The following is a 17,760-nucleotide window of genomic DNA, read 5'->3' on the forward strand; positions in this document are numbered from 1 at the left end:
CGTGGTGGGTACATAAAACATCATAGCAAGTCAGGGTGGTCTCGTTACTGAAAGGGCTAGTGTTGAAGATCTCTGATTGATCTGTGCTGGAGATTGATGGCGGCCCGGGTCATGCGGTTCCATGTGCAGGTTGAGAGTGATGATATCAGTTGGAGATTTGAGTTATGCCCTCATTCCAAATACAAATTGCTTTTCTCATCCTGGGAAAGTGATTCTTGCCAACTTGTGATTCGTTTTGACTGTTATATCATGCAAGTTCACGAGTGCTTTGTTTTGAAAACTGACTAAGCTTCTCATGGATTCTGGGTTTGATTGTGTACAATAACTCAGTATTTTACGATTTGAACCGAGCTATATTCATTCAACTTCACATAAGCCAGGATTCAAATTCATAAATGTGGGGAGATGAGGAGTTGTATGTGGCAGCTATGGGGTTGTTTAAAAATTCTTAAAACTAAATCGACTAAATGCTTTCACAGAATTAAAAAAAAACATAAAAACCTTTTAGAGACAAGCAAAATATGACGAGTCTCTAAATAATATTACCCATGAAGTCATACAAATTGGTATTTGTTACACATAAATCCAAAGCTCAACCTGCCTTCAGTTTTTATTTTTTTGCATGCGACTGTCTGCGTGAAGGATACAAATATATTGAAAGAGGGGAAAAGGAATTAGGAGCACCATAAAAATGAGGCTGGATAATTGCATCCTCAAAAAAACTGGTCCACATTATGACACACTGGTACTAACATTATGAGCAATGCAACTATGAGAAGAATGGAAAGTGCATCAGAAAGTCATGACCTGTGTTTAAAGCTTATGCAAGCCATCTTGCCTTCTGTAATCCCTTGAAAGGTTAAAAAGTGGAATTCTACTTTGATAAAAGTTTTTTATGAAGGCAATAGTTGACACGAAAACAACAATGGGCATTTTCATTTTATTTTCAATTTGAACAAATCAGAAGTTGGCCAGAATTCAGGAGCAGATATTGTATTCATAGGATTGTCCGTTGTCATTCATTTATCTTGTGTGATCTAATTTTGACACAATCAGCTCAGTCTTATTTTTATGCTTCTTTTGCCCTCTGAAGCACATTGATAGATAACTCCATTTATATCTTGTTCAGGGTCACACAATAAGCAAATGATGTTACGTTCTAAATACATTTGTATTGTCTATTCATCTTTTGAGCCATCAGTGTTTTTAAAAGCAGTAATTGGAGACTAACGTAGCTGACCTTGAGTTTTTTTTTTCCCATATCTCCGTCTACCAAAATTCGATCTAAAATGTTTTAGATTAATGATGTCACTATTTTGACTACAGGCAACAATTTGATCTAAAGGGGCCAGCGCCAAGTTGTACATGAAAAGAGTTTGAAGCACTAAGTGGGCTATTCAAATCAAAAGATTAAACCTATTACTCTGGGAACACCCGTTTGAGACATTGAAGTAGATTTCAAAGAAGTTGGATGAGGCAATTGTTTCTTAATGTTGAATCAAGTTGAGAGCCAGAATAAGTTCATATCTATGTCTGTCCACTAGGGGGAAAATGTTCAATGAGAAGTTGCAAAGAGCAGAGGTGAGCTCAAGTCAGATAAAGAATATCTTTAGGCGACATGCTTTATTTGTAGCTATCACTTCCCGCATTCATGGGTAGGCGAATTACACAAAGAATTCATCATCTTTCAGTTTATCATCCATAGGTTAACGTGGTACTTGAATTCACTTGGGTCCTCAAATCTCCACCACACCCATCACTGACTCAGAGTGCAGAAAGAGGAAATTCGTCTGAACGTCTGACCAGCCAAACTAATTGATATTATTTGGGAGGTGTCCTTTCAAAACAAAGACAACTAAGCCTTATTTGAGTCAATTGTGACTTACTATGTTGTAATGTGTCTAGATGGACCTCAGAGTTGACTCATACAACATACACATTCAAGGGATGTGTTTAAAGTACAAACATGACCTCATTTGTAATCTGATATAGATTTTAAAATGTAAGGAAAATGTGAAAGAGGAAAGCAAACATTTATATTTTATATCGTAATAAACCCATGCCAATAAATGACCACTTTGACTTCTTTGATCGGCAATTTATTTGATTGGAAAATGACTAACACTAATAAATATGAGCATCCGAGAAATTAACTATTGCATAAAACACAGGTGCTGAAGAACAGCTCCCTTCCTGTCCACATGACACCATGAGAAATCTAATTTTTCTCACATGTAACTAGTGTTAAGCTACTGGATGAGCATCATTTGTTTTTATACATTTGAAGTCACAATTATAACCATCAACAATTATATCGTGACATATAATATGATGGCTGTAAATAATTAAAAACAAATGTAAATGTATTTCCCTTTATTTCTGCGAAGGGACACTTCAATTTTGGTCTTGAGTATTAAATTCCGAAAAGTCTGAATCTGGGCTAGGGTCCAAAGTTACAAATCCTCACCATTACCAAAAAAAAAAAAAAAAAACTCTACATCTGCGTGTTTTTCCCAAGCTAATTGAACATGTTCCTGAACATACTTACATGTCCTGTCCATTCATTTTTGGTTGTCAAGCAATATTGTTTTTTATTTGGACCAACAACCCACCTACCTCCAAATACGATGATGTAATATGGCTGGAAAATCATGACACAGGCAAGTAAAATGCTAATTAAATTTGCAATTAACATATCACAGTGACAGGTGGAAGTTCCTGCCTCAATGCCGATGGTATCTAACTTGGGGTCCCGTTGGTCACAGGGATTTCCACCCTATGGATATGACACAGATGCCCTTGTGTAATCAATGATATCATACGTCACGTTGGATGCAGTTATACGGGATCACCCTCGCACGGATTCATTGTCCAATTGTAGTGATGCATTAGCCCTGGAGTTACTCGGAAACGATTAGCTATGTCAAAACGCTATCCTTCCTTTAGCACTCTCAAATTAACATCTCACTCATGGCTGGATATAAATCTCCATATGGGTTAAGAATGAGAAGACAAATGACTCTTCAATATGTCTGTACAAAACCATTGTGCCCATGTCTGAGGATATATTATGGGGCCATTAGCTACTCAACCTCTACAGGAACTCCAATAAAGCACAGTGAACGTATGACTAAGCAAATAATGATCTGATATAAAACCAGAGAAAAAGGGAATTGTACACTTTAAAATTGGTTCTGTGTTGTTGACTGGGAAGCCTCAGTGACCCGTTTGAAATGTGGCAGGGGCAAGAAGCACTTTATGCCAAGCAGAAATGACAAGATGACATGTCATCTGTTCAACTTCCTACGTAAATAACGGGAAAGCCCTTCTCGCGGCCTTCCTGAGGAGTCCCTCTTATTGTTTTCCAGCACGACTCATCAAAAATTTTGATGATTTCAATTGCACAATGCTGTCTTAAACGTATGACAGTTTTATTTAGTTCAGGCATGGGATAGGTTATATTTTAATGTCCCTGCCTGTCTTTTTTTGTCTCCTCTCCTGTTCATGCAAGAATGGATTACAGTAACAGGCTAAAAAATCTGCACTCCTGGAACATCCGTCACAGACGTCCGTGGGGGACACAGTTGAATTCCCATTCAATTGATTAAGTAGCGTTCGTTAGCTTTATAGATGGAATTGCCTGTTTTGCCAAGGCATGGAGTTTGAATTTGGTGGCCCAAAAACTTGGTCTCAGTCTTGCTGGGTGTTTTATTTGCATATGAAACTGCTGGGATGAAAATTAGAATAAGAAAAGTCCATTGTGCCATGTGGGTTTGGAGTTTGACCTCAATTTGGGAGTTTGGCAAAGTGGATGGAGCAATTTATTTGGACATTGGGCTGCTGTTTTGAAAGAAGGCAGATGAAGTTGCTCGAGGATCTACAGATACCTTGTGGACGTTAAGAGCAGATCTAAGACCTAGATTAGCTGAGATCAGTGGGTTGGACGGATGGACGGATGGACGGATGGAGCCTTGGGCAGTTGTGATCGATCTTCCTTGGCAATACTAGCTTCAGACAGATGCACAATTCCACAAGTGCTGTTTTTACAATGGGAAGGAGAGCGTTGTCATAGTTTCCCACTCTGTAAATGTGTCATTGGAATTCAGTGACCTAGTTGACCAATTGAATGATTATCGTTGCAGTATCTTAAAATGCACTCAACAAATGTTCCACTGTCCAAGGTAGACTAGTGAAAACATCAACTTAAATATAGTAGACTACATATATTCCACCTGTCATCGCCAATTCATGTTGATTACCTTCAAAATAGATAAGTGAAATAAAATACAGGCAAAATTCTATTTCAGAATGAGTTCCTCTTTTGTTCCCCTCCATTCAGAGGGTTAACTTTAACCACAACCTTGATGTATTTAACAGTTAAATACTAATTCAGCACACATGCAAAGTTGAAAAGGTCAAAATATTACGATTTGATTGCGTTATATAGAGCATATTAAAACTGGAGTTAAATGTTTACATTGGTTTTGATGTGCTTATGGTGCGTGCAACGCTTCTAATAGTTCATTTATATTTTGGAGGGCAGCTTCGATATGTTCTTTATTCAACTTATTAGATGACAGCGCCACTTCCCGGTGGCTCAGGTTGCCAGGGAAATTAGCATCCCCCTCGTAAAGCCTTTTAGTGTGAATATGCCCCCGAGATGATGTCATCGAAATGGGACACACACACACACACACACACACACACACACACACACACACACACACACACACACACACACACACACACACACACACACACACACACACACACACACACACACACACACACACACACACACACACACACACACACACACACACACACACACACACACACACACACACACACACACACACACACTAAATAAGTCCACATGACTTTTATGTCAATTAAAGGTTGAAAAGATTGATGGATGTGAGACAAGATCAATTTGAAAACACAAGAAGAAGGGTTTTCAAATGGCAACGCATGACACATGACTGAGAAACTACTCTGAGTAAATGATTAGTCTATCAAATACATCCAAACTTGCATCCGATTGTGTTCCCACCTTTCATCACTAGCGATCTTCCCTTATTGGAAACTAGAAAGAGCTAAATGGTGCTTGTTAAAGTGTTTGAATCACCCACCTATATAAACAGAGACACATCCTCTTCAGTGACTAAAGTGATTCAAACAAATACAAGGAAGTGAGAGATCAAAGTGTTGGTGTTTCTTACCACATGTGCAGACAAGTATTTACTGTAACACCCTTCCTGCAAGAGTAACTTACAGTAAATGGTGAAACAGCATGAAGTCTGTTTTGCTTGCCATTTACATCAGCTCAAATTGTCAATTTACAGCACGTTATGTTACTTATCTTCACCATCTAGAAGTTAAGGTAACATAGGTGAGCGGTTATTTGAGTTAAATGAATGATTTCATTGCTAACCTATCAATCAATCCATTAGTCATCAGTCTTCATCATCTTGTAAATATGTTGAGAAGGTGTGCAAGGAGGGTTAACATTAGGCAATTGGTGTCATACTTGAAGACATTTTAGCAGGGTTAACTAGCACTTCCCATCAGTCCTGTACTTTGCTGTCAACTATCTGTCAGTAAAGTGATGCAATATAAAGTTATTACAGCAGTCGAATTCATGAGGTGTGTTTCGGTTTTATCTTGATGTACTTTTTTATCACACCACTACAGATTTACCTCTTGGAAGAACAAGCAAAATTGACCTCCTCTCTTTGATTAGTCATTTTTGCATGATTAAGTTACAATTATTCACATCACTCAAATAAAGCAAAGAACAACTGATACGATTTCAAAGCCTACATTTGTATCTTTGTATACGAGTACCCATATATATATTCCTTGCACGCATCCTATCACAAAAAGGTATAGCTGTCTGGATTTGCCTGAGACTACTGGGGTGCCGGGTGCAAAACAAGGCAGGCCATTAAAAAAGAATGCCAAAAAAGAAGGAAAAAAGGGAAACTGTAACAAATGGGGGAAAATAGCCTTTGACATATTGCACTGCTCTAACAGAAAGTATCATTGTTTGGATCTTTTTTTGTTAGCAACAGCAGGGGGAGGCTTCCAGCAAGGTCTAAGAAATATCATGTGATTCACTTAAACCACTGAAAGAGGTAAATCGAGGGCCAAAACTTAGCCTGGACAGCTCTAGGGGACTTTGAAGTCAAATAAAGCCACCTCATCGATCACAGATTCAAAGAACCCCTTTTTCCCCTCCTCTTGTCTTGCACTTTTACTTTTCCCTCTCGGGAGCCTTTTGTTTGTGATAATGCTGTTATAAAACCGTTTCACTTCCTCCAGAAAATAAAAATAAAAAGACATAATCAAATTTCAATTTAAAGACATTTGTGACTATTTTCTTAAAAACCATGCAGAATAACTCAACACAACTGAGCACCTGCATTGATGTCAAGTGTATGAAACGCTCTCAACTCGGTTATAGACAACATTGCATCACAATGTCCAAAGTAATTCTTTACACTAATGGCTAGGAATCTGTTTTGAAGATTGAATTTGGATTTAAATAGTCACAAAATGGAACACTGGTCAAATGAATGTAAAACTAATATTTTTATTATATAGAATGGTGTTGACATTAATGGCTCAAGATTCTGTGACTACCTCTTTGAAGGGGATGGCAAGATGGTGGCTGCTTCTAGATTGCATGATGTCGGAATAACTTTCCAAAACTGCACGCTCATCGACCAGCAGAACCTTTTCCAAGGCGACTTAAAAGTGTCATCCAAAACCTAACAACCTGGGGTCTCTGACGAAGGTCGGATGATTGAGGTGCCAATGCTGAGCTTGCCAACCTGGCATCCATTCCAAGAACTTTAAAAATGTATGATGACTCTGATGTTTAAAATATTCGCAGACAGTTAGAGAAAGAAAAGACAGGTTGATTTGAAGAGAAAGTACAAAATAGCTATAAAATTAATTTGGCCGTTGGTGCATTTGAAAGTCTGCATCAACAATACAAGTGGCCAAGTGAACATTGTATCATTCCAGATCATGGAGTGAAAATGACTAAAGAAAAGGAAAAGGTGGAGGATAGACTAGGATATACTTTTAGCCGATGATCTCATACGTTCCAAAGTCCCTCTTTGGGAACACTCTCACCGAGCTGGTCCCAAACATTGAAGCATTTTTAGAAAGTCACTCGTGGCACCTGAAATATGAAATAAGCCAATCGGATGCAGTTATTTTATAACAATTTGCGGTCGCTACATGGAAGTATGCCTCCAGGAAGAACTCCTCTCACCCCTCTTCTTAGTAACCTTGCGAAGGAGAGCACACTGTTAATTGCTTGTGTCATGTTTTGGTAAACCCAAACCACTAATTGTTCTTGTACCTTCTGTCTTGCGTTTTCCAGCCGTCCCCTCCGCTGTACTCCCCCTCCCCCATGCCCGTGTGTCTTGCTCTGTTCTCGTCCATGCTCCTTCAGTCTTTGTTGAGTGATCCCCCAGCCTCCCCCATTTCCGCCCGGTGCAAAGTTGTGGATGGGAGAGCTCAGCCAAGGGTCACTGGTGTACTCTTGCTAGCTCCATCCCTGCGCACCTCTTTTATTTGCTTCATCTCTTGCCACAAATGCCCTCAAAGACCGTTTTCACTCTCAGTCACCCCAAAGTCAGTGAGGACACAAGCTGACGTGTGAAACAGCACTCGGGAAGAAAACTAGAATATTGTTCAATGACTTTTATGTTACCAGTTCTCAGACTCTTCAAAAGAAACTGACTTGAAAGGAGTTAGGAGGCAACTGAGTCTTCTATATCAGTGCCTAAATATTGGTGTGACTACTTTTGACATCTTGGAGGGTGTTGGCACTTGTTCTTAATGGTTATTAGTAGAAATTTGAATGAAAAATAAATTGTAAAAAAAAAAAGTGACAATGTTTTGGTTAAAATACAAACAGTCTATATTGACAGAAAATTTGTATAATGCCGAATTTGCACATGACTCAATAATACTAATTAAATATATAGAAAGCACTAACTACTATATAGTGTTAAAATTATTGTGATTAAGAATTTAAAAATACATATAAATATAAAAATGAACACAGGGTTACGTAAACAGTTTTTTTTTTTCACAATTTCTCGAATGCCAATGGCCAACAAAACTTGTGAATGTGTTTACCTACACTTATTTTTCTAATGCTCACAAATTACTTTGCGCTATAAGAGTTGTCTTGACATTCTTGCTTCTGGAATATTATACACAATGTATGCAGCAACTTCGGGAATTTTTTGGGGAAGTCAGAGTCCTCAATTACATAGCTGATGTTTCATAACAACAACAACATCTGTGATTTGCATAGACTACTGCACATATTTACATTTTTAACCATTTATAATGGCTCTGGGAAACTACTCCAAATAATAACCTGACCAATAAGCTTCCTGGTGATAAATGGCACGTGACACAAAAGATGACAAGATTGGGAGTTAAACAAATGTTGCATTTTTTCTTCTGTAGCTTACACCAGGTTGTCCCCATAACTTATCTTTAATGGATCTTAGTGTGTGTGCATGCGTGTGTGTGTTTATGTGTGTGTGACTGTGTGTAGAGGGGTAATCAGACCAATAATGGCTTACATCTGTTGAGCCCAGACTTCAAAACCCGCAATATCATCTGCAACTGAATTTATACAGAAGCAAGTTATGGCATAGCATCTCAAGTGTGGTAATTATTTCATATATTTGTTTAGCAGTTACCAGCGGCTTGACAGAAATTGGCAAACCGCAGTGAGTGCGGCCAAATTCTGTGGGGTCACATTCTCCTCGACATGATTTCATACTAACTGGCAGTAAAGATAATGTCTGTAATTGTTTCTTTATCACAGCAACTGCAAGTTTGTGCTTGATAAGATGGGGGTACGTGCCTTATCCCCCATCTCGTCTGGCTGACTTGGAGTTTTTGAAAACATGTTGGATGAGGAGTGTGAACATGAACACACGTAGCTCAACATCAATATGCAGAGTGGCTATTTGAAATGAAAATGTGGTGGGGCTCGAAATACTAAGGTCACATAGCAGGAAAACCGCAATACTCTCACTGCTTTTTTAAAGTTGCAGTATCTTTAGGAAAAAAAAAAACATAACTGTAATGATAAACATTCAATTTGAACATCCAAATCACACCAAACCAAAAGCATATTCTATCACACGCTCCTTTTGCACCTGACAATTAAATAATAGAAAGTAGATGAGGCCTTAACAGGAGGTTCCTCAAATAATTTCAGATTTTTAAGCAAGCCATTCCACCGAGATATCGATGTACTTAGCTTTGAGCGTCATCATCAAGTCGTGGGAGCAAATGGACCTTTCTGTCGGTACTCTGCACCGCTTTGCCTTCCAGAAAAAAAAAACATCACACCATCCAAAAGCCATTAAACCAAACCAGTGAGTTGCAAATGTTAACCACTTAAGGAAATTGTTCCAAGTTACATTCAACACGCCATAAAACTCTGTGGTTGTCTGTTATATCTGAAGATATTTGGAGGTGTTCATGAACATGCACACACAAATTTCAGTGCATCCTTGTATATATCATAAAATTGCACATATTATACAAATATGCTCACCAATGAATGAAAAACTAGCGATTGACTTTCTCACATGAACTGTCATTGTCTTTGTTTCGAACAATTATGTTTCTGCTGCAACATCACTTTGGCGTTACTGCAAAAATATTTGTCAACAGTTTTGTATTATACTGGGTTTTATTCAAAAGTGCAGAAAAAAAAAATCCTCATTGTCTCACATTTAAATGTTCCTATTCTTTTCCTTGGAAAAAAAAAGCAGGTGGGTGGTCAGAGCAGATTGTGGCTGTGAGACAACAATGACTCGAAATGCATATTGACCCTTATCATACAAAAACACACATAAGCATTACTCTCACAGCAGCAGCGGCACTTTAAGACGTCACTGTGACGGCATCCCACTGTCCTGTATGTTATTGAAAGGCATTGTGAGAATGATGTATGACATTTGAGGGCAACAATCAATTAATTGGACCATCCCAAGTGTACAAATCATAGTTTTTTCCCCCTCTCAAAGTTGTAATATTTTAAAAAATGTATTGTGTGATTTATTGATGATAAATGTCACTGTCACAAATTAATTTAACAAATACGTTCATCATAGTGGTTGTAGTTTGTAACAGTCAAGATCTGCATTGCATCAGATCTTGACTCTCGCTTACATATCTGAACAAGACAACCAGCTATTTAAAAATAATAATAATAATAATTCAATTATTCAGAAAGGTTTTTGTTATCATTTTTCAACTGTTGAAACAAACCTGTGAATGTGTTTTGGATATCCCTTTCATACCAAGAAACAATATTACCATAAGTTGGTTGTTGCCATGAGGAATCAGAATGGAAAGAATAAAAGCAATTGTTTATATTATTATACAGTTAGATGATGATAGATAGGATGAATCTGGAACAGATGATTCAATTTGTACACGCTAGTCCTTTGTTGATCCAGAGAGCCAAATTTTTATACACTTGCATTTAGTAAAACTAGATGTTGGCCTTTCACTGTCCATCCATTATCTAAACAGCTTGTCCCCACGGGGGTCGCGGGCATGCTGTAGCCTATCCCAGCCGTCATCGGGCACTAGGCGGGGGACACCCTGAACCGGTTGCCAGCCAATCACAGGGCACACAGACAACCAACCATCTGCACTCACACCCACACTTGGGGCAATTTGAAAAATCGGCCTACCAAGCATGTTTTTGGGATGTGGGAGGTAACCGGAGTGCCCGGAGAAAACCCACGCAGGCACAGGGAGAACATGCAAACTCCACACAAGGCGGGCCGGCGATAGAATCAAACCCGCCGCATACCATGCCACCTCCTGTTTTACTATTGCTTCACATTCATATTTGTCATTGAGGGCCTATGAAACTCTTTGGGCCTCGTTTGTGATTAAGGGCTAAATATGACTTGACTTCTGGGCAATGGGGGAGCTGACGTTGGGTGAGAAGCAGGATATACGTGGAACTGATTGCCAGTGACATGCAGGCAAAAATAAAAATGTAAAGGAACTGTGAGGAAGATTTGCTCCACTGTGCTGCTAATGATTTTTTTTTTTTTTTTTGCAGAGGAGTGACATCCTAATCCCATAGTATATTTCCCTTAACACCATTTGTGCCCCCCCCCCACTCTTCCTAAACAACCTCCAAATATTTTGTGCATGCTTGTAGTGTCTACCATCACTGGCAAAGTGTGAGTTAGCAACCTCTCATACTCCTGACTCACCACACGCTCAAACTGCCCTTGCAGCCATTTACCTCAGTCTCTGGGGAGAATCTCTGGACGGCAATGCCTTGGATTTATACGGGAGAGCTTGACTATTATTCATCCGTGTTCATTCCGAATGAGCAGCCTTTTAAAGGTTAATTGCACTGGCTAATTGCTCTACCTCCCTTCTGCTAATGAGGGTGCCTTCCTTGATGATGTCACCAAAACGCCTCTCGGACTACTTTGGTGCATGGTCTCACTTTAGAAGGGCACAGCAATGTCTAATCTGTGAAAAATCTTTAGAAATACAAAAAAGGCTTACAAAAACTGGTCAGCACATCAGGCTCACAGAGGTTGAGGGTTTAAATTCAGGTTCTTGCATTTCTGTGTGGCGTTTGCATGTTTTTCCTCCCACATTTCCGAAAATCTTATTTTACATAGTTCTGATTTGCAACTCCGCCAAAGTTGAAAGTATAGAAAACAACACGTGCACTAAGCCAATCTTATTTTAGGCCAAAACATGGAGGGGAAAAAAATATAAAATAAAAATCGCTGCATGTGCTTCAATTGAAATAAGTACTCGCAAGCCGTTTACGATGATCATAAAGAGGACGGAATACTGATGAGCTTCGACGCACGAGGGCTTCATGTTTGCTCTTTCGTGATGTCAGTGAGTTCGTCAATGACCACATGGTCACTCAAAGAGTTCAACATTTTATATTCTGAAAATGAAACACTGTCAAATTCATGTTAATGAATTGATGCCATTTTTAGTTTTTAGACTGTGGTCGCACAGCTTTGGTTTGAGCAATATCTGATGTAATTTTGCTCAGCTAGGCCAATTCAGTTGGGCAAATGTATCAACTGTCGTTAAGAACACAGAGTAGATGTTGAAAGGGATCACAAACAGAGTTTACTGTTCATTAAATATTTGTGTTAAAAAACAAAATCTAAGTTTAACATCTGAGATCAGCAGGAATATACAACATGGCTGACTGAACCACAGAGAGACAATAGTCACAGTGGTTAGTTGATTGAATCAAAGTGCCTGTTTTTTTGTTACTCACAACTTTACTGACCATTTCATTTCATTTGCATGTTCACCACAATTATAAACATCTATTCATAATAGCTATAGCTACGAAAAGCTCAAAAAACACATTCCAGCCTTTGGATTTGAATAATTCTGTCTCGGGCACAGGATAATTTTTACAGTATTTCCAGTGTAAATATTTCTGCGGGTTTTCGACAATGGTTTGCTCATTTCTCCAATGGGATAAAAATTTGTCTTCCAGCATCCTTGTATTAGATTGCTTTTATTGGTCATAGAAAACCAAGCCGAGTGACGTCAATGTTAAATTGACCTACCTGTATATGTATTTAATTTTACCTTGCCTATTCTCGGCAGTGTATATCAGAAGCCCACGTTTGTCCTCAATAGTCAAATCTAATTTTTTTTACAGACAGGCTAGATTATCCTTTGATGAGGCAAAAACAAAAAATTTGAGTTTAGATGTAAATTCTTTATTATAATAAAAGAATAACTACTTGTGTTTTTATAAATTGTCTCAATGTTTGGCCAGTAAGTCAAGCAGTCACAATAATGCTGTTCTTCAAAAGCTCTATTTTCCCTTCCCATTATTCAAGATTCAAGATTCTATTGTTTTCTACTTTAATCCATCCTGTCATTTTCTGGGTGACCTGGATTACGGTCTGTACTTGCTGGAACATTTTCACTTTGCATGGAGGAAGTCAGCCTGAACTCTTGTTGTTATGGCGCTCAGATCAAAAGCCAATAAAAGTATCATAAAATCCCCATTCCGATGACTCGCTTTGATTGAGTATTTGAAAACAAACTCCGCTATGCATGCCATTATTTAAATTTAGCGCTCACCTACAGAATATTGGAAAGAATTTTCCACAGGATGAAAAAAAAAATACATGTACTGCTATGAAGACATTCCTTCCAGGCATTCGTTTTGCATCTCATACACAACTTTATGAATGTTTTATTAAACTATTACCCATGTTTAAAATACACAATGCTAAGCATTACATGTATCGCCTGTATTAAAAAAAAAAAAAATAACTTCCAACTCGGCAGGTGCACTTGATCTGAAGTCACATCATTTCACTCATTTGCATTTACTGATCCAGATGACATGAAACGCAGAGACCCCTGATATCCACTAAATGTGACAGTAGTAATATTATTGTACAAGCAGTCTTGATGTTTTACCAGTGGACCCACCCTGTAACAGCAACATGATCAACCAGAAGACATGTTTCAAAACATTGTTACGCACCGACCTGCCGCTGTTTCAAAGCTCGCCCAGATTAGATTGGGCAGGTAACTCCATGGAAACACATGATTAGGTTTAGGATTTGCGAGGTTAGCAAAAGGTAACAGTGCAACTGAAACCCAGATGTGACCAAATGTTAAGACCTGTGAGGTTTTTCCCAAGAACTGCACTGAGGGAACAGGATGGGAATAGCAAAGATGGCCTATTATTGCTATAAATCCCCCCAAACACTGCGTAGGAAATGATTTATGTGCATAAATCTGCAGAGTGGGGAAAGGTGGCAGATCAAATGACTGTTTCTGTGGTTGTGCATTGGGGATCTCGGGTGGTGCGTAACAGATCCTACTGTACACATTGACGGTTTTGCATGCGTTGGCAGAGACAGCTCTCATATCATCAGATCATTTGTCCTGCATATACAATGATTGGTGAAAAAGAGCAAGTTTGCATAAAAGGGTACAATTTGTTGATGTAACCTTTCAAGTCTCTTCCAATATCGTATCACATTAGGCAGGTGTGTCAGAAAGAAAAGCTCGGGGCAGTTATGCAACGTGTTAATAACCTATTCCGGAGACTGAAGATTCCCCACTGACAAAAACAAGTGTCAGGTATATTAAATGATTTGTGGCAATGCACGGACAGAGTGAATGGTTGAAATAATACCTGGACAACAGAAAATGCAGCGATGTATACATCATATTCATTGAATTAGCTTTAATGTAAATACTGAACGAAAAAAAAACGAAAAAAATGTATTGCATAATCAGTGGCTTCAAATTAACTGCATACTTCAATAATGTGCATTATAAGTCATGATGATCAATAGTATACATACATATCCTGCATGTGTAAAGCTCTAGTTGTTCCCTGGGCAACTTGCAAGATACCTTCAGATTTATTCCTTTGATTTAGAATAAGAATGTCATTTTTATAATAACAGCAAACTTAAAGACAATCTTACATTTGTCACAGGCGAAGACAGGGCGACCAAGTGCAGCTTGGACTCAGGTTCATTGAAGCAACCAGTGTAGTGGAGATCCGGCTAACAGGTCAAGCAACAGAACAAATTGTGTGGGGGGGTTTATATAGGGTGGCTAATAAGCTAGGACCAGGTGTGGAAATGAGGTGCGGGAAATTAGCATAAATGAGGTGCTGGAAATTAGCATAAATGATGCTGACAGGATGGGAGGGGCAGGAGGGATGAGCTGTCCAGATTACTGCATTCTCCGAAGGCACCCAATAAAAGTCATATATATCACAATAAAAATCATAAAATAATCACGCATCATTATACAACAAAAGAGGATCCCTGTTATAAAATAATAGTCTCAGAGTGCAGTGAAGTGATTATTATAATAGTTAATTAAACTTGATTATCTTATTATACGAGCACTTTTCTTTACCCAAATGCTTAGATTTAGACTCAACTTTATTCATCCCTTGGGATTGCTCCCTCAGGGAATTCCGATTCATGAACAGAACATTTTTCCTATTGATGACTTAGAGCATCATTATGTTATTATTCAAATAGTATTCAGGGCACATATACGCGTGAGAATTAAAAAATGAGATGAAAAACCCGCCCTATCTAAACTAGAAAGGATGTGTCAGCATGATGGACTTCAAAGTGTGAAAGCAAGGAAAGAGGAAATGAAGAGATTTTTCGGGGCCACTCTCTGAGCTCACGTTACATGTGAGAACTCACTTTCAATTTCAGCCACATCTCATCTCATATTGTCTATTATTTAATTGTACTGCAAGTTGCTTATCGGGTGGATTCAAAATGAGTCAGTAGGTAATACAAACAGATACCAATTACAAATGACTTGCATAAGGGATTTTACATAAGACAGATTTTATAGATCAAGGGCTCTTATATTCTTCATTTTGTACATCTTTAACCTATTTTACAATTGAAAATGAGTACTGGGGCCAATGCCATATTGCAAGAAAAAGAGTCGTAATAAATAAGATAAATAAAATAAAATACATTTGTTTTTCACAAAAAATAAAAAGGCACAATTTTCAAAGAATAGTAGCAGTTGCTGGTCTCAAACAGTTTTTTTTTTACTTTTGGAATTTTTAATGTTCTAGTAAAACAAAGACTTTATTCATATACCATATAACTTTATTGTCATCAATTGTATTACTTTATCCACACAGTTGTCTCTTTTCAGTGTGTGCCCAATAAAACATTGTAGCATTTTAAATCACAGTGAAAGGATTAAATAGCAACATCATTAGGTACTTTCAACTTCAGAAAATGTCAAATCACAATCGCAGCTCATATGTCTTTGCTGTCTCATTAAGAGGACTGTGAAAGAAAACAAGAAAAAGGGCAGAAGAAAAAAAACATTTAGGCTTTGTTACTACACCAAGGGAGAAAGTAAAAGGGGGAGAAAAAAAAAGCTTAATACTGTACAGACCCCAGGAATCCTTATGTACCTGAGTTTCCACAAGACCACCTAAATAGCAGCTCTCCAACACCGGCAAACTCTGAGAATACTCAAGGATTTTCTTTTATGGACAACACCCTTGCCAGGTTTGCTTCTCTCAAAACAGGGAGGGTTCACACTGGACTGAACTATACTCACAAATAATGTGATGGCAGTCAGTCAAACTTGTGCAATTCCGCAACTGCCTTGAGAGCATCATGGCAGGCCTTTCTTGTCTCTTGTACGGGCGTGAAACTGAAATGTTCCTTTTCACTTTTATGAGATAACACTCAAAAGATAACACGTTCAACCTTCTCATCACTTCTTTTCATCTACAATATGTCTGTCTGTGTTTGTACAATGCAGATGGTTAATCTGCTACAGCTCTGCACTCTCACCAAATCCAGTCCAACACTAACATTATGAAATGAGCAGCACAAATTACTATCAAAATAGAAGACTGCTTTAAAATAAACCTGGTTGATTTTACATTTACTGAAATATTCGTTCATCTGAGCTTCTGTCCACATTTTTAAACCACAATCTCTTTTTTTTAATTTTTACGCCACACTTTTCACTTTTTCAATAACAAGTGTATTTTTTTTTTTTCTAGTGAATGACTGAGCCAATGTTTCCTCTCCCCAAAATATCAAACAAAGTTACATTTAATGTGGTGTGCATAATCTTAACAGATGTCGTATTAGAACTCAATCAATCATCGTATCATTATCATGTATTTAATACCGATTAAAAATTGTATATGGATGGATGGATTGGGAGGGAGGGAGAGAGAGAGAGAGAGAGAGAGAGAGAGAGAGAGAGAGAGAGAGAGAGAGAGAGAGAGAGAGAGAGAGAGAGAGAGAGAGAGATTTCTGCTGTTAAGGAAACAATTTGTGATGAGCAGAACCCCTTTACTTGATGGGGAAATTTAGAGCGCCCACCATAGTCATGATCTTTAAAAAAAAAAATTACGTGAATCTCAGAAGCTGTTTCCATTGAGCATCTGTGTAGTTTAATAAATGGAAGTGAAGGATCTGAAGGAAACAGGAAAGGAAGTGGTTTTGGTGTCATAACCTTTGCTGCTCATTAGCAAAATTCTGATTTTGTTCATCCGTTAGTGATGTCATTTTTTGGTTGGGGAGTTCATCTGTGCTTGCCTGGTAAGTAAATGTAAATAAATAAGTCCCATCCGCTCATCATCTTTCCTAGAAGTGCTTTTGAACATGCAAGCTATATGTATCCTGGCTGTTATGGCAACAGCCAGAATAAACGCCTATGTTAAAATCATTATGAGATCATGACAACAAAGCTGCCAGAGCAACTTCCACTCGGGAGGTATTCCAGGTGTATTACTATACCTTTTGACATCTCTGATAGTGGTACCTGTGCCAATGTTTAATTAGATTTCCTTCTATATGATAATAATTCACTGTTTAAACAATATCCACTTGAAGTTGTGTTTATACTGACTAGAGCTATTGCTGTTTCTGTGTAGTGGAAAAGTGTCACAAGTTTAGTTGTTGTGTTTGGTGATAGTGGCAAGCAACGTGGTTTTCTTTTCCAAATTTTGAATGAATAGGCAAAACAGGCATGTGGAAACAAAAATACTGAACCAGTAGAATTTAAAAAAATACTTTTGGTGGCAGAGTTATTTAACTTATTTGTTCCTTGTATCTATTCCACTCCTGCTGTGAAACGTCACTCTGAGACAAATAATGTTAGGAGGATTACATCAGCTTTCCTTAA

General features: G+C 38.1%; 1 protein-coding gene across 1 annotated transcript in view; it reads right to left on the bottom strand.

The window, feature by feature from the left end:
* LOC147046930 (intestinal-type alkaline phosphatase 1-like) overlaps window positions 1–14,651 on the bottom strand; it is a 35,803-nt gene extending 21,152 nt beyond the window's left edge. The window contains exon 1 of the mRNA XM_085928481.1: window positions 14,541–14,651. The gene's annotated coding sequence lies outside the window, so the exon portion shown is untranslated. The remainder of the gene's footprint in view (window positions 1–14,540) is intronic.
* Between the last annotated feature and the right edge of the window lie 3,109 nt (window positions 14,652–17,760).

This window comes from Syngnathus leptorhynchus, chromosome 13 (assembly GCF_054491065.1).
Source record: "Syngnathus leptorhynchus isolate UIUO chromosome 13, UIUO_Slep, whole genome shotgun sequence".
NCBI classification, from domain to species: domain Eukaryota; kingdom Metazoa; phylum Chordata; class Actinopteri; order Syngnathiformes; family Syngnathidae; genus Syngnathus; species Syngnathus leptorhynchus.